This window comes from Pistacia vera, unplaced genomic scaffold (genome assembly GCF_008641045.1).
Source record: "Pistacia vera cultivar Batoury unplaced genomic scaffold, PisVer_v2 Contig223, whole genome shotgun sequence".
Taxonomy (NCBI): domain Eukaryota; kingdom Viridiplantae; phylum Streptophyta; class Magnoliopsida; order Sapindales; family Anacardiaceae; genus Pistacia; species Pistacia vera.
The window spans coordinates 1,002,742-1,017,543 of NW_022196028.1; the positions used below are offsets into that span (position 1 = coordinate 1,002,742).

At 35.8% G+C, this 14,802-nt stretch overlaps 1 long non-coding RNA gene across 1 annotated transcript; it reads left to right on the forward strand.

The window, feature by feature from the left end:
- The first annotated feature begins 975 nt into the window (after window positions 1-975).
- On the forward strand, window positions 976-1,853 carry LOC116130545. Its single transcript, XR_004128070.1, has 4 exons — window positions 976-990; window positions 1,159-1,292; window positions 1,381-1,444; window positions 1,830-1,853. It is a non-coding gene; the product is annotated as an uncharacterized LOC116130545 (long non-coding RNA).
- Window positions 1,854-14,802: the final 12,949 nt, after the last annotated feature.

Here is a 14,802-nt window from a genome sequence, read left to right on the forward strand (position 1 = left end):
GTGCATTAGCAGATCAATGCGTCCAAGGGCTTCCTCAACATGGCCTCTCATGAGAAGAGCTTCCAAGACCTTGGCGACCAAATCGCAGCCAGCCAAATCGACGTGGATCTGGTGCGATTCCGTTTTTACCATCACTTCTCTGATCCCATCAATTTCCCCAACAATTCAATAAACAAAAAACAACCCATTTTCCCAAATAACAACGATATAATGCCAGATTTGGGCAATTGGTGGGGGAGGGGAAATGATGAAAGTGATATCATTTAGCAGAGAGAGTAGTGTGTCTTGAATAAGAAGGAGAGAGAGTTAACTTGGCGGATGAACTGAGCATAGGTGAGAGCTTGATCGATAATGGCGTTGATGAGAAAAGTAGTGGAGAGCGGCAGTGGGGTGAGGAAGGAAGCGTTTGAATTCAGGGTGTTTTTTTTCAAAAGTTTGTGTATAAGAGATAAAATGACACAAATACCCTTCATCTGTATTTTAAATTTACCATTCTATCATTTTTTAGTTAAAGTTAACGGACTGTGGGTGCGAAAATGTCGTTTTGAAACTTGATGGGTCGAAAATTGTCGTTTCGCCAAACTTTGGGTTCTCCCCAAAATGTCTCATCTCTCTCCCCTAATGGCAACTCAGCCTTTTACTATCACAACTCACGTCGCCGCTCTATCACCTCCTCCATGCGACACCACAACCACCGCCAGAGCCTTCACAGTCGTCCCACTTCCGGCACTTGCCGGTGAGCTCTTGATTCTCCCACTCCGGTTTAGTAGACGATGTTTCAAGATGTTAAATCCGAGTATGTTGTTTATGAGAGCATCCTCTTTGGAGGGGCTAAAGGTCCGCACAGTTTTTTTTTTAATTTTTTTATAAAAATTAATTTTGTATTAAAAATTTTGTTGCAAAGAACGGTCAAGTTACAGATTTTGACAGCCAAATTTCTACAGACAAGATAGCTAAGACGTCATGCAACTTTCCTGATTGGAGAGCAAGGTTTGGATCTAGATCTATTGACCGGATGATTCAAATCTCTTGATTTTCCGTTTGGTTCTCGAGAAAATTTTGGATTTTCCCGGCAAACGAACGGATTTGTAATTTTTGAATCATATGTTCTTTATTGTTGTGAAATTGAGAATTTCGTCTGTGTTTTTGTGTGATTAGGTGTTTTTCTTTGGAAATTTTTGAAGATGAATCAATTGTATCATCGGAAGAACGCCTTTGGCGCCCGTGAGGAGACGCACGGTTTTGAATTCTCTGATCAGAGGGAGTCTGTTGTTTGTCCGAAGCCACGACGAGTTGGGATTTTGAATTCTCTTTCCTTTTAAACTTTGTTTTTGTTTATTTAGAAATTTCAGTTTTAATGGAATCGTCATTTCATTACAGTCATCCAGTTGGGGTGTCTGATTCAAACGCCGGGGCAGAGCTTCTAGACATCATTCTCACGAAGGTAAGCTTAATTAATTGTTAAGGTTTTATTATGTGAAACGATTAGTTTTTTCATTTGTGATGTATGACTAAGTCTGCAAAGGGTGACGTTTTTAATTGAATATAAATATTTTATGTTTTTATTTGATTGTTTTAAATGTAGGTAATGGGTGAGGCTGATTTTCAGCGTAATAGGGATTTGGAGAAGGTAATTTTCTTTTTTATGTGTATATGTTTCTTTGTAATAAACGTCGTTTCAATTTATTTGTGCTGGATTTTGAAATTTTGTTTGTATGTTGGAAGTTTTTGGTTGATTCGGGTTGTAATTTTTTCCCTCACTCAGCTTCGCTTATTATTATCTTCCAATTCTTCATTTTAATTTCTTATTTTGTCCAATTTTTTTGCAGTTTTCGTGTAGAAGAAGACTCGGGCATGTTCAATCCAGTAACTTCTCATCTTTCTTTGTTGAATGGTTGTACTATGAGTTCAAGATACCCTAATTCATAATTCTTTATGTATAGTGGTTTAAATTATATTTATAACGGTAAAAGTTTTAACCATGAGTCTTTTCTTATTCAACAGTGACAATTGCAGCATGTCGATTGTTGCCCCAATCCTGATTGTTCTTATGATCTCTGCCGGACTTGCTGTGGAGAAATAAGAAAAGGTTTTCAACAGGGACGTATTGAAGAAGAGCTTCCTGAATAGCAGTTAGCTGAAAAAGCAAATGGTCAGGTTACAGATTTTGACAGCCAAATTTCTGCAGACAAGATCACTAAGAAGTCATGCAACTTTCCTGATTAGAGAGAAGAGGCTGATGGTAGAATTCCTTGTCCTCCCAAAGCACATGGAGGTTGTGGTACTTAGATACTTGCACTAAGACACATCTTTGATGCTAATTGGATTGTAAAACTGATTAAGACTGCAGAGGACCTGACTATCAATTATAAGCCGCTGGATATTTTTTCTCAAGGATGTTTTTTGTGCAATCATGTATATTCTGCTGAAAATGGAGTAAAAACTTTTGGAGTTAGGCAGGCAGCTCATAGGGACAACAGTCAGGACAATTATCTCTACTGCCCAACTGCTACTCAAGTGGGAAACAATGAAATCGAGCATTTTCAAATGCATTGGATGAGAGGTGAACCTGTGATAGTTACAAATGTGCTTGAAAAGACTTCTAGTCTTAGTTGGGACCCAATGGTCATGTGGAGGGCTTTTCGAGGGACACCAAAGATTTTAAAAGAGGAGGCTCATAAGGTTAAAGCCGTTGATTGTTTTGATTGGTGTGAGTTATGTGTTCATGTTTTTATATCCCAGAGTTGCAGTACACCTTTCTGTAGTTGCTGACATGTTCCTCTAGAGGCATACCTCCTTACTGGCCCAGTTCCATTACAGGCCAGTATTTTACTTGGTTCATGTATTATTACTTTTAACTTTTTCCTTTTTAATGATAATTGGTTTTGTAAGCTTTAAATCTGCTCTGTATTTTTACTTTCATACTGTTATGTGCCTTCATATGCCTGTTACTTCACTCTAAACCAAAATCACAAGCTTCTCAATACAAAACGAGCATTTAACTTAAATTCTTGACTGAAGAGTTGACATAAATTCTCAACCATTCATTCTGTTTAATCTAATTTTGTATTAAAAATTTTGTTGCAGAGGGTATTGATGTTGCAGCTTCTCATCCATTGATTACAAGCAAAGTTGCCATTGGTTTAGGATCAGTAGTATTGAAGAGTATGTCCTAGATACCTATATTTACCTGTTTTATGTCTATCGTACGGTTGTGTGTATTTAGTATGGTAAAATTTTGCTATTTAGTCTTTTGATTTGTCTATTATTAAATATAATTAAATAGTCATGTATAAGTAGTACTAACAGTAAAATATGGAAGGATATTTTTTTCTGCTGCAGTGGGCATTAGCAGATACTCTTAATGTGCATTGTCCTAAACACATCTCAAAACGGTGGGTTTAGTCTTAGATTATCTTGAACCCTGAGAACTTACTTTGCTGGTGATGACTTTTTGTTGGTTGGTCTACATATATATGGTTTTCCATGAATGACATTCTGAACCTTTATAATATCCTCAGGATTGGTCTCTTGAACTCGAAGAAGTTTTTTCACTTGAAAGGGAAGGAGAATTTGATAAGAATGCTCCTCTGGCATGGTAAGTTGCAATTAATTTACAGAAATTAAAGAGAAAAAACTTTTGCAGTTAATGTGATGTGTTATATTCTACTCCATCTGCTGTAAAAATTCTCCACTCTGCAGGTTCTTGGTTGACTAATTTTGTGGGAATACCTAGCCAAGGACTGAGAATAGCGCATCCTGAAGCACCAGCAACTGGCTATATGGTTCTCTCACTCTCCCATTGTTTGTGTGTGTGTGTGTGTTCATGTGCACTTGTAATGGATGTGTGTGTGTTTGTGTTCAGGTGTATCTGCACTGCAAGACTAATTAACTTTTTAAGAATCTTTCACAATAGTTTGGCAAGGGGATACACTGATAAGAAAAATCCTGAGGGCCTAATGCTTTTTTAGTGAAGTAGCGTTGGGAGAGGTCTACACGGTCAAGAAGGCAGAAGTGAGTTCACCTTCCATTTTACATGTGTATCCTAATTCTTGACGTTTCCCTGCATTGTTAGGTGAGTCTATTGGGTGGTGGTTTTTTTTTTTTTTTTTTTTTTTATTGTGTCACATTTGTCTGTTGAGATATTACACTCATTTATTGTGTTCCCATAACAATTATAACTTATGTATGCTGCTACATCATTTTGTGTGTAATCCTGTATTATAATGGACACATTTTATTTAATCATAAGTTTGGCCCAGTATAATGTGTAGCGTGTGCGAGAAATAATTTCTAATGCATATGTTTCCATACCAGTTCTTTTTCATAGTAATTTCTTTCTGCTCTGTGATTCAATATATGGATAAACCTCAGAAAGATGTGGTTCGTTCTGAACCATGAAAAGGTTAGAAATGTGTTGATGACACGAAATAGTTAGACCAAGGTGGTAGAAATGATTGATATGTGAGTGAAACAGAAGCATTATATAGATGTTTTGAAGTTTTTTTTTTTTTTTTTTTTTTTTTTTTTTTTTTTTTTTTATATCAAGGCCATTTAGTTGTATTACAATTGTTAATCACGATCGATTTGAGGTTTCATGAAATAGGTCAACCTCAATAGTTCAAATATTTATTTGGGGCTTGAGCAACCTAACACAAAATGTACTTGACCTTTGCTTTGTAATTCATTGGCATGTCTTTTTCTTTTTCTGAAACTTATAATACCCATTACAAGTTTATTGGATTACGAAGGTCAAGCTAATGCTTATTCATTGGCTGCTAGACAAAACATGAGATTAAGATTAATTTGCTGATTTTCTTTTATTTAACATCTTTTCTGCACTGATCTTTATTGTTCAACATACTTGCTCCAAGATTAATCGCTTCACAGTTTATGTACTTGAAGATTAACCAAAATGTCTACTGAAAGTCTGATTTTTTTATTTTATTTTCAAGTTTGCATGGATACAACTGTCTATTTGTTTTTCCTTTTTAAAACTATACTTTGTTGAATAATTACAGTTTAACAATTCCTCCTATAAAACTACTTTCATTCCTTTCTTCTTCCAATCACTCAATTTTCACAACATTGATCTTATCCATCTAATTATAGTAAAACTGTGTATGTTATTCAAACTATTAAGATTTTAATAAGGTGTATGTTAACTGATTTTAAAAGAAAATATTTAAAGTTTGAAATTGTAATTCACTAAGCTTTTCTCTCAAATTTTGCTATAAATTGTTACTTTTCATACTAAAGAGATTAAATTTTCATTCTAAATATCAGTCTTCAACTTCACATAATAGTTACACAATCCAAGGGTTTACAAATCTTAAATTAAATGGTGACTGAGAGAATGTTCCTCTAAATTAAAATACTCTCAAAAATTAACCAAATCTTGAAAATAAAGCATAAAAACACATGTCCTCTCACACCATCCTTATAATTACAAAAAACCTATGTGTTCTTTCATACCATCCTTATAATCACAAAAAACCCCCCAAAAACTTCACTTTTATTGTACATATCCTTTTTTAATGCTTCCTGTGTATATATCCTTTTTTAAAAAGCGAAACAAAGAAAAGGCATCTAGGTACACCTTTTTGACTCAGTAGGTTTAAAATCTTTATGGATGCTACAGTGATAGAGCAGAGCTGATGTTCTGCCTTATATGAGTTAGATATGGAACAGTATATAGAAAACAGTGGATGATTAGTATCTTTATGTCCTTGGATGACTCAATCTTTGGGATCATCTTCTCTAAGGTGTCCTTAATTGGGAATGCGAAGATCATTACCTAAACTTAATAGCATCTGGATGCACCTCTCTGAATCATTGTTTCAGAAGGGTCACTTACTTGATGCCATAGTAAAAAGCCAAGCTGATATTACTCCTTGTCAAAGTGAAACATGGAAAGTACTAAATGCTATGCAACAGTATTCTGGAAATAGTATGGCAATCATCAAGTCATCTTGGTGGTGTTCTTTGTTATTTTTGCTTCTATTGTGCTTGTATTAGAACTTCCTTGTGAGCATTGAACTATAAATAAACTGACAACACTTTAGAACTATCCTATTTTGTAATGCTTGACTATTTGAAGAATTGACCAAACTTGAAATCTTTTTGAAAGCATTAATGACCATTTAACTAAAGGCCTTTGGTTGTGTGAGCCATGGCCGATTAACTGATTCATTAAAAATGTTGTACACTTCTTAAATTTAATATGCTAGACATGCATAGTAGAACGATGCAGAAACTTTGGTCTAGTTCTGAGTGAACAATGGATTTCCATTTAGTTCAAATTATTAGAAAAATAAGAAAAATGTTTTCTACCTTTATCTTTCTGTTTCTGCATTGCATTTTGATAGTAAAAGATATTGAACACGTTTAATTTTCAATGGGCCTAGAGTTGTTTCTGTTTTAAATCCTCATCAGAAAGGTTAGGTGGAGCGAGGGTAGTTGCAACAGCTGTAGTTCCCAGATGATGTAGGGAAAATCAAAGATGTTATCCAGAGATGGCATGATATTGATGGAATGGATCTCATCCTTACCCTTGGTAACTTTCAGATTGTATTCAGCTAGTTAAATTCTGTGGGTGAATTTGTTTTTTGGGTTATCCTGACCTTTTCTTTTTCTTTTTTGAATATATTTTGGACAAGGTGGCACTGGCTTCACCCCAAGAGACGTTACCCCTGAAGCTACAAAAAAGTTGATTCAGAGGGAAGCACCTGGTCTTTTGTATGTAATGATCTAAGAGAGTTTAAAGGTACCAACAATATTTTTTGGAAGTTATTAATTTATATTAATACATCATAGCTGCTTGTGTAACTATTTGAACTTTTCTACATATGATTATGTCTTGACTGATAAGAGTGTTTTGTAAGTAACTGTGTAACTGTTGTGGAATTGTCACTTTAACATTGAAGTAATTTTGGGGAAGTTAGTAAAAGTTCAAGCAAAATTTATTTGATTCAAATTACTGATGGTTTAGTCCTTAGCTGTATGCCAACATGCACTCCTTTAATTTACCATGTACTACTGCAAGTTTGAAGTTCAAAATGACTATTTAGATGTGTCTATGTTGTCTTCTCGAATGTCATATCTCCTGTTTGTTTATATTTCAAAGTCTTAACCATTTTTCCAGTTAAGTTTATAAGTATTAATATTTAAATCCGGTAAGAGAATGTAAAGTCATATATTTGAATTCCAAGTATGGTGCATCTTCTGTTAGGTTCATCTTTCCAGGCCTTAATGTTTAAACTTTCTTAAACGTCTAATTTCAATGCCATTTTTTTCCTCATTATCTCGAATTGGGATCATTCAATCAGTTTCCATGAAAGTTTCTTGGCTTCTATGTGTGCAAATCAGTGGTCGTTACATCCTGACAGTATGCCTATCTTATTTATGTTGATCTAACAAATTTCATGGAAGATTTTCTGCATACTAATAAATCTTCTTCTATTGGTGTATTTTGAGTAGGGCCTTTAGCTAAATTCCTGTTTTTTCTGTCCTTCAATGTGTGCAAGGTCAAGACAGGCTGTGAAGCGATACAAAAAGTTGTTGGCAGAGTTATTTTCCCGTAATCAGGTGGATTTATAGCTTGTGTAATGTCACTTGAACTTAGGCTTTGAAAGTATATGAGAATTGCAGTGGTTTAATTGGTCTTGGTAATGTATGTATGGATTAATTTTTAACTTGTTTTGTGTTTCCGAAATGAAGATGGAGTATTGTCCGTAAGATTGGGTTTTTAGTTAAGGTTTGGTTTACTGTGATATTTTAGCCATGTTTCTAGTGGTGTTTTGAAACATGTGAAATTTGTTTTCGTATCATAGAAATGTTTCAAAAAAGTAGAAGGTTCATTGTTGCTTCGGCTGCTAGTAGTAAAAATAAGGTCCATGGATCTTTGAAAGCAAAGGGACAAGATTTTACAAAGCAAAGATTTATTATTGATTTGAGGTATGTATGTCTTAATTGATTTTATTCTTTTCTTTTTCGCCCTAAAACTGAGAGTAAGAAATTAGAAAACGATGAGACAAATTATTGATATAGTTAATTCAATTTTAAGTATTCTTGCACAATATTTCTTCTTCACTTTAAATTATGGATAAGAAAATGCGGTTGTTGGTATTAATACTATGGATAAGAAGTTTTGATATGTATACAACTTTGATTCTTGGAAATTATTGTAGTACAAATGATCACTTCTTTGGATCGTCTATCTGTGTCCTTAAGAAGCCTCTATTGTACAATGTGTTCGGATGGTTTGCAATTTATTGCTTCTAAATACTAGAGACCACCCATGGGAAGCTCTTGTAACGATTCAACCTGTTGCTCTAGACGAATAGGCCACTTCTGTTCTGGAAACAACTTAGCCTAACCAAAGGTCAGACTTTCAAACATTCCCCAAGTCCTCAATCGAGAAAACTTGCTTTAGGGGTGCTCTGCACATGTGGTTGTCAGGAGCTTTCTGGTTACCACTGTCAGATGGTGTTGTCTGCCTGTGACTTTCACGAGGTGGTGCTGGTTTCAGCTGTGTCATTGGTGGAACAAGTTCGAAGTTCCTGATGCTGCGTCTCATAAATATTGGAGGAATGCAATTAGGTGATGATGAACTTTTCGTTACTGGTGTTTGAGGAATGTCTTGCTCATAAACTGGACGAATCCCACACTGTTTCACATAACCTTCAGCATACAATGTACCTCTGGAGAGTATATAAACAGCAGCATGAATGGCTACTACCCCACTTGGCCACTCTTGTTTAAAAAACAGCTTGCTTGAAAAATAGCCCAGCCAAAGGTGGTGATGATCAGACTTCACAGTTTTGGAAGTAGAGATGATGAATTTGAATTTATAATTCCTTGAACCTATGCTTAAATGGCATTGAATTTTTGTTGCATTTCCTCCATGCGAAAAACCAGGAAAATTTAAATACTACAGACAAAGCGAATCCCATGAGTTCATCATGTTTACTGGATAGTAGTTGGGTGTCTACTGAACTCTGATTACTCCAATCACTACACCACTTTGAAATTTCACTTCCAAGAAGACAAATATGAAATTGAAGAGCTTGACATTGAGAAGATCGATAACGAAATTGAGGATCAGAAAAGCGATTCTGCAACATGAGATATATAATGAGTATCAATGATAAGCATGCATAAATGAAAAGAGATGCTGGAAATAAAGATAATGCTACCTGTGGCTTTCCTAAGAGAACTAATTCTGTCACAATCTTTAAAATCAATTAACATAGACATTACTTCTTAATGATCCTACATGATATTTATAAACACACCAGACAAATCTATGTATAGGATGTCCTCAGAGATTGTGAGTATGTGCATACTATGAGCCAAGTCTATTGTTGAGAATGACTACTTTTTGGGCGTACATGCATGTTTTTTTGTTTTTAGTAATATATGTTTGATTATTACTTTTATTCTAAATATATGTAACTGACTACTCATAGACTACAATGATATTGTACTCGGAATAATCAACAGAGAGAGAGGAAAGAGACCTGAAGCCATTGTATCAGCAACATAACTTCCAAGCTTTCTATCTTGCCGCGATTGTCGACCTGTATTGAACAATTAAAAAAATGCAGTGCAATGTATGTACAAGTGCTCTGTTTTAGGGCGGTAGTTAATGTTTCCACATCTAAGGAAGTACAGTTTTCTGCCCCAACAAAAAATAATTTTGGTGGAAGCTCCGGTAAATACTGAAGGCATTGGCAGTTTTTCAGGAATAGCATTTTAAGATTTCCCAATCGTACAATGGAACATGGTACTTCTCTAATTGCAGTACCACTTATATCCAGCTCTTCCAAACTCTCAATTCTCCCCAAATTCTGGGGTAGTTTGTTCAATTTTGAGCAGCCATGAAGATTAAGAATCTTGAGACATTTCAAACGACAGATGTTGCTAGGAAAGCTCACAAGATTTTTGCAATTTCTCAAATTCAATACAATTAGCCCTTTGAGAGCTTCAACAGATGGATGAACCTTCAGCAATCTTGTACAACCTTCAAATTTGAGTTGCCCAAGGTCAGGAAACTCTGTAAAGTCTGGTGTTCTGATAAGCTCATTGAAGTGACTAAAATCAACGGTTTTCAACTTTTTGAAATACTGCAAGTAAGAAATAAAATAATACAAAAAATAGTTAAAACACAGAAAAAAAAAGCATTGCTTCCATAAAAATTTACCATATATGCAAAGAAATCAAAATAGAATACCTTTAGGTCCTCCCAAGGATATTCAATAATGTTGGGAGCAATATTAGGGAAAACACCATTCATTGAGAGTGTAATTTCTTCCTTAGGTTGGTCAGGAGTACTTGTCTGTCTAGGAAGTGCTAGTTTTATCTCTGTTATCAGTGGGAGAAGTTCAAATTTCCTGAAGTTGTGTTTCATAAATACAAGAGAAATGCAATGTGATGATGAACTTCCCACTTCTAGAGTTTCCTCAATAGTGTAACCAGGACCCATATATCCATTGTCTTGCTCGTAAACTAAACGAATCCCACACCCTTTCACTGTGCCAATGGGCATCATTGCACCATTGGATGATACATGAAAGGTAGCATAAACATGTATTTCACCAGTTGGCAAGTTGTTTAAGGGAAACAACTCACTTGACAAATAGGTTAGCCAAATGTGGTCAAAATCAATAGTTGTGAAACCAGGGATGGCAAATTTGAAATTGTAATCCATTGAACCAATGCTTAAGAGACAATTTATGATTATCGGTTCTAATTTATATGGATAACCAAGAACTGCAAATACAGCACACATAGCAAATCCCATGAGTTCATCAAGCCTGTGGGAAGGTACTAGGGTTTCTACTGAATACCAATCACTTGAATCGCTGAACCACTCTGGAATTTTCCTCCGGGAAGACAAAAATGAAATTGAGAAGAATGATTACAAAGATCCTATAACATGAAATTGCGAGCATTACTAATAAGCATGATTATATAATATGTGCCAACTATAACCCATTTATTAATTTTTTATTTTTTATTTTTTTGCCACAATTGCATTCTTACGATAGCATTCAATAGGAAAAATTTGGAAGCGATAAATCTACTTACTAGTTTTAGGGTGTTACAATATCAAGGAGTTAGTGCCATATTTCACATTACTAGTGCTGAAAAGCATAAGCTAATTTATAAATATTTGATTATCACATACTATGTAAACTCAATTGAGACATGCAAATAAACCCTCTAACAATTGTTCAGAGATCACAGCTACGTTTTTTTTCTATAGTTCTCCATATTCTTTTTTTTTTTTGGGTAAATGTATAGTTCTGCATATTCGTCCACTCCTTTCAGTTTTCTCTAGATTTCCTCTCTTCACCTCTTCTCTGAACATTAATTTTAATGTGTGAATCAAATTGGAAATTAAGTTGGTGTAGAAAAAGCACAGAGAGTTTGTGAAAGTGTAAACTATTAGAGGCATCAAGTACTTTTGGGGTGTATATATCCCTGTTAAGTGTGAATCATTTAGTAATTATACTAATATAATGCAGAATTGTTTTTGTACTATAAGATTGATAGTTTTATCCTAAAAGTGAATAAGTGATTACTTGAAGAATGATGCAATTGAAGACCATAATGTTGTAATATTCAAGATTATCTACTCACACACTAATAAAGAGAGAGAAAGAGAGAGATACCTTAAGCCAACGTTTCAGCAATGTAACTTCCAAGCTGTCTATCCTACCATGATTGTCAACCAATTTTGAACAATTGAAAAAATGTAGTGCAATGTGTGCAGAAGTGCTTCGTTTCAGTGCACTAGACAATGTTTCCACGTCCAACAAGGTACAGTTTTCTGCACCAATAAAAATTATTCCTGTAGGAAGCTCTGGCAAAGACTGCAACTTCTGGCACTCTTCCAAGCATAGAATTCTAAGTTTCAAAAGTTGCTTCATGCTTTCCGGTAGACTAAAAATATTGCTTCTGCTTAAATTTAATTCTTCTAACAAGGATAAGGAGCCAATATCATTAGGGATTGCTCCTTCCAAGATATTGCAATCACCAAGATCTAATATTTTTAGAGAGGAGAAAACTGTTAGATGAGGCATTATCAAACACATGGAGTCTATGCATCCACGTAGAGCTAATGTTTTTTAAGGCTCCTCAAGCATACAAGGGAGGATGGTACTTGTCTTATTGAAGTCCCACTTGCATCTAGCTCCTCCAAACACTTGACTTCCCCCAAATTTGGGGGCAATTTGTCTAGTTTTGAGCAGCCATAAAGATTAAGAATCTTCAGAGATTTCAAACCGTAGACATCACAAGGAAAGTTCACAAGGTTTTTACAATGTTTCAAGTTCAATACAATCAGCCTTTTGAGAACTCCAACAGATGGGTGAACCTCGAGCAATCTTGTACAACCTTCAAGATTGAGTCGCTCAAGGTTTGGGACCTTCGTAAATCTGGAGTTCTGATAAGCTTGCAGGAGTGACTGAGATCAATGGCCTTCAACTTCCCAAAAGACTGTAAGAATTAACAAGGAAAAAAAAAAAAACAAAGAAATTAGTAAATAAAAGAATTGGTTTTGTAAGAGAGTAATACTACACATACAACATTTCTTATATAACATTATGTGGTAAAATATGATTAGTTGATTGTAAATTAAAATTAAATTTTTACCCAATCATCTTTTACCACATTATGTTGTATGAGAAATGTTATATGAGAAAGTTATATGTGTAATATTATTCTTATTAAAATTACTATTTATGCAAAGAAAATAATTATGATATGTACCTTTGTGCCATCCCAAAGATACTCAATTTGGCTGTAGCACATATTTAGTTCAAAAAGGTTCTCTGGGTGGCAGCTTGGAGGAAAAGTCTTTGAAGGGTAACCATGCCAATCTAGAATTCGCAACTCATTAGATAGGTATTCAAGGTTCTCAGAAAGCTGAAAGCTAGTAATTTGGAGTAGTCTCAGATTGCTCATGTTTGAAAAGGATTTTCCATTCAAGTATGTAATTCCCTCCTTTGGCTGGTCAAGGATTATACATTCAACAGCATGTGTTCCCCCGAAAAACAAGAAAGGAAAAGAATAAATAGTACAGAGATTACCTAGAGCTATCATTCAACAAAATAATGTTTGTGCTTGTCATGTTTACTATACTATCTTACCGTTTTTTCTTCCAGAACATGATAAATATACTTACATAACCATAATCTGCTCCATTTGCCAGGCTTATGAGGGTGCTTTTCACGAACAATTTCCCAGCCCATTACTTGTAGCAGATCATGCATCCAGAACTTATCATCTGATATGGCTATTAGTGATTTTTCAACAAGTACTGATATTCCAATATGTTAGGACCTTGCTGTTTCGTTCAATCTCTCCTGCTATTCCACCTGCAGAAAACTCATAGGCACTACAATTTCCAGCAACAGATCCACGGCCACAACACACAACACAGTCACTCAATCAAACATTCTGAATATTTTCAATATGTGTATTAATAATCAAGGGTTCAGTACAACTTTCTCAAGAGTATCAAAATGTAAAAGAAAAGATGAATAGAGAATAACAAGGCTGATTTCCAAGAACAGACAGAAGAACACAAAAATAACAATAATCTGCTGGCTTCGAGGGCCAGTACCTCCCCAGTCCCAATTTCCCATTTTTTCTCTGATTCCAACAATATTCCCTGTCATCCTTTTTACGCCTAACTTCATTCTAACAGAATTATTCCAATTCCAATCCAAGGATGCCACCTGTCCCCTGCTTGTTGAGTAGAAAAGTGCCATTTTATTCTCTCTGTCCACGCTTTTTCCTTCTGCTGAAAACATGCACCAGCGGGGTCTCATCATTACCCTCCCCAAGGAGAGCTACCTTGTCCCCAAGGTGGAAGAAAGGAAATTGGCGGTCAATGGAGGTGAAATCCTCCCATGTGTTCTCATATGTGGGTAAGCCCTTCCATTTGATTAAGACTTCCAAAGTAACATTCAACAGTTTTCGCGTACGTAGAATCTCTTCAGGTTCAACTTGCAATACCAAATCCTCGTCAAGTGCTGCGGGAAAGGGTTGTGCAGTAGGCGGTGGGTACTTTGTTTTCTTGAGTTGTGACACATGGAAAACATCATGGATGTGTGTCAAATGGGGTAGATCCAGACGATAGGCCACTGATCCAATCTTTTCTTTAACTTCAAAAGGGTCATAGAAGCGGGGGTTAAGTTTCTCATTGTACCGACGAGCCAAAGAACGAAGTCGGTAGGGTTGCAACTTAAGGTAAACCGAATCTCCCACTTCTAACTGAACTTCTCGTCGCTTTGCATCGGCATAGTGTTTCATTCAGGTTTGGGCTTTGAGGAGATTATCCTATAACTCAGCAAGGATGATATTTTGAGTTTGCAGTTGACAGTTCACTTCGTCAACCGGTGAACCATGATCCAAAAATTTAAGAGGAGTGGGAGGATCACGACCATAAAGTGTTTTAAAAGGAGTCATACCTGTGGAGCTGTTGAAAGCGTATTAAACTAGAACTCGGCCCAAGAGATCCATTTAGGCCATTGGCGAGGCTGGCTACTCACAAAACAGCGAAGGTACGTTTCAATACATCGATTGATCACTTCCGACTGGCCATCAGTTTGAGGGTGGTATACCGAGCTCATGCGAAGTTGCGTGCCCAAGTGTTTAAACAACTCCTTCCAAAAGTGACTGATGAAAACCTAATCGCGATCGGATACAATGGAGCGAGGAAACCCATGTAGCCGGACAATCTCCTTGATAAAAGGGTGGGCAACATCCGTGGCCGTGTAGGGATGCTTA